The sequence below is a fragment of the Rattus rattus genome, chromosome 14 (genome assembly GCF_011064425.1).
Source record: "Rattus rattus isolate New Zealand chromosome 14, Rrattus_CSIRO_v1, whole genome shotgun sequence".
NCBI classification, from domain to species: Eukaryota; Metazoa; Chordata; class Mammalia; order Rodentia; family Muridae; genus Rattus; species Rattus rattus.
In genome coordinates, this window is record NC_046167.1 from 42,233,311 (window position 1) to 42,236,434 (window position 3,124).

General features: G+C 41.5%; 1 pseudogene; it reads left to right on the forward strand.

Moving 5' to 3' along the window:
* The first annotated feature begins 759 nt into the window (after positions 1-759).
* Positions 760-856, forward strand: LOC116884125 (annotated as a pseudogene).
* The last annotated feature ends 2,268 nt before the right edge of the window (positions 857-3,124 follow it).

Genomic DNA, 3,124 nt, shown 5'->3' on the forward strand with positions numbered 1-3,124 from the left:
GATAACTCGGGAATTAGTGCAGATCTTCTTGTTAGGACAGCTTTTGGGTACCTTTTCTCTGTTAGTTTAGGCTCTCTTTCTTCTCATTGCTTCTTTTTTCTTAATCCTATTTTTCACCTTTGGCTTACTTAATGTTCAAGTACAACTACTTAACAATGAACATGGACCACATGTTGACCACTGCTGCTTGAAATTTTCCAGCCTATCAACATCACAGATTCTAGATCACATCATAATTTTACTTTCATCTTTGATGATTCACTATGTGTTGTGAGAGTTTCCTAATCCCTCTGGCAAATTTTGTATGGGCCTTTGTAGACCATGTGAGTATATACAACAGCTATCTCTATGATCAAAATAATTCATTGGAAAAAACTTCACCATCATGGGACCATATAGTACTATATCTCTGTCTACTCCTACACTAGAATCCCCAAAATACACCCCTGTTTGCACCAAGAATAGAGAAGGTAAAGATTTATTAACTGAAAGATGGTTTCAGGAAACTTTAAGCATCTGCTGGCAAGGATGAAAGAATATAATCAAGATAAACAATGAGCCCAGACCCAGAATGTGGGGCCTTGACAGTTGAGGACAAAAGTTCAGTCAATATGTATACAATAGTACCCGTCATTAATTTCCTGTGTAAGTGACTTTCAGGATGAATGGCAAGAACTGATATATCCTACAAGATGCAGATTCTGTTAAAAAATCTTTCATATACAATAACATACATTGAATGATAAGATGGTATGGCATTTGCTTGCCTCAGCAGTACATATACTAAAATTGGAATGATACATCATGGACCCTCCACAAGGATGACACACAAATTCATGATGTGTTTCATATTTTTGAGTTAAGAAGTGAATGTTGACAGGAGCCTATTACAGGTCTTTCCCGAGAGGCTTAGCCAGAGCATGTCAAATACAGAGGAGAATGCTAGCAGCAAACCATTGAACTGAGAATGGGGTCCCCATTGTAGGGATTAGAGAAAGTATTAGAGGAACTGAAGGTACATGCAACCCAATAAGAAGAGCAATAGCAATAAGCCAGAGTTCCCAGGGACTAAACCACTACCCAAAGACTATGCATGGACAGATTCATGGTTCCAGCTGCATATGTAGCAGATGATGGCACGGTTGGACATGAATGGAAGGGGAAGCCCTTGCTCCTGACACAGCTAGACCCCCCCAGTGTAGGGCAATGTTGTGTTGCAAGTGGGAGGGGGGAACACTCTTTTTTTATTTTTATTATTAACTTGAGTATTTCTTATATACATTTCGAGTGTTATTCCCTTTCCCGGTTTCCGGGCAAACATCCCCCTCCCCCCTCCCCTTCCTTATGGGTGTTCCCCTCCCAACCCTCCCCCCATTGCTGCCCTCTCCCCAACAGTCTAGTTCACTGGGGGTTCAGTCTTAGCAGGACCCAGGGCTTCCCCTTCCACTGGTGCTCTTACTAGGATATTCATTGCTACCTATGAGGTCAGAGTCCAGGGTCAGTCCATGTATAGTCTTTGGGTAGTGGCTTAGTCCCTGGAAGCTCTGGTTGGTTGGCATTGTTGTACATATGGGGTCTCAAGCTCCTTCAAGCTCTTCCAGTTCTTTCTCTGATTCCTTCAACGGGGGTCCTGTTCTCAGTTCAGTGGTTTCCTGCTGGCATACGCCTCTGTATTTGCTGTATTCTGGCTGTGTCTCTCAGGAGCGATCTGCATTCACATTTTGATCATCTGTCTTGAGTTTCATTTGTTCTAGGCATCTAGGGTAATTCAAGCATTTGGGCTAATAGCCACTTATCAATGAGTACATACCATGTATGTCTTTCTGTGATTGGGTTAGCTCACTCAGGATGATATTTTCCAGTTCCAACCATTTGCCTCTTAATTTCATAAAGTCGTTGTTTTGATAGCTGAGTAATATTCCATTGTGTAGATGTACCACATTTTCTGTATCCATTCCTCTGTTGAAGGGCATCTGGGTTCTTTCCAGCTTCTGGCTATTATAAATAAGGCTGCGATGAACATAGTGGAGCACGTGTCTTTTTATATGTTGGGGCATCTTTTGGGTATATGCCCAGGAGAGGTATAGCTGGATCCTCAGGCAGTTCAATGTCCAATTTTCTGAGGAACCTCCAGACTGATTTCCAGAATGGTTGTACCAGTCTGCAATCCCACCAACAATGGAGGAGTGTTCCTCTTTCTCCACATCCTCGCCAGCATTTGCTGTCACCTGAGTTTTTGATCTTAGCCATTCTCACTGGTGTGAGGTGAAATCTCAGGGTTGTTTTGATTTGCATTTCCCTTAACTAAAGATGTTGAACATTTCTTTAGGTGTTTCTCGCCATTCGGCATTCCTCAGCTGTGAATTCTTTGTTTAGCTCTGAACCCCATTTTTTAATAGGGTTATTTGTCTCCCTGCAGTCTAACTTCTTGAGTTCTTTGTATATTTTGGATATAAGGCCTCTATCTGTTGTAGGATTGGTAAAGATCTTTTCCCAATCTGTTGGTTGCCGTTTTGTCCTAACCACAGTGTCCTTTGCCTTACAGAAGCTTTGCAGTTTTACGAGATCCCATTTGTCGATTCTTGATCTTAGAGCATAAGCCATTGGTGTTTTGTTCAGGAAATTTTTTCCAGTGCCCATGTATTCCAAATGCTTCCCTAGTTTTTCTTCTATTAGTTTGAGTGTATCTGGTTTGATGTGGAGGTCCTTTATCCACTTGGATTTAAGCTTAAGCCCTTGATCCTGACACAGCTAGACCCCCCAGTGTACGGCAATGTTGTGGTGGGAGTGGGAGGGGGGAACACTCTTATAGAAGAAGCAGAGGGGGATGGGATGGGGCCTTATGGCTGGGAAACCAGAAAAGGGAATAAGAATTGAAGGGTAAATAAAAAAATATCCAATAAAAAACGAAGGTATGGCATATTAGAAAAAAATTAAGGTATCAGGACATTACTTTAGGGAAGGGTATGTACGAGTAAGGCCCATATTTTAAGACTAAGGCACAATGGAAGGTAATTAGAAAACAACCTAATGCTTATTATGCCACATGGCAGAAAAACACTGCAAAAACACTTGAGATGATGAAATTTTTCTTTATGGGTTTGTTTCTCCAGACTCAATGGTT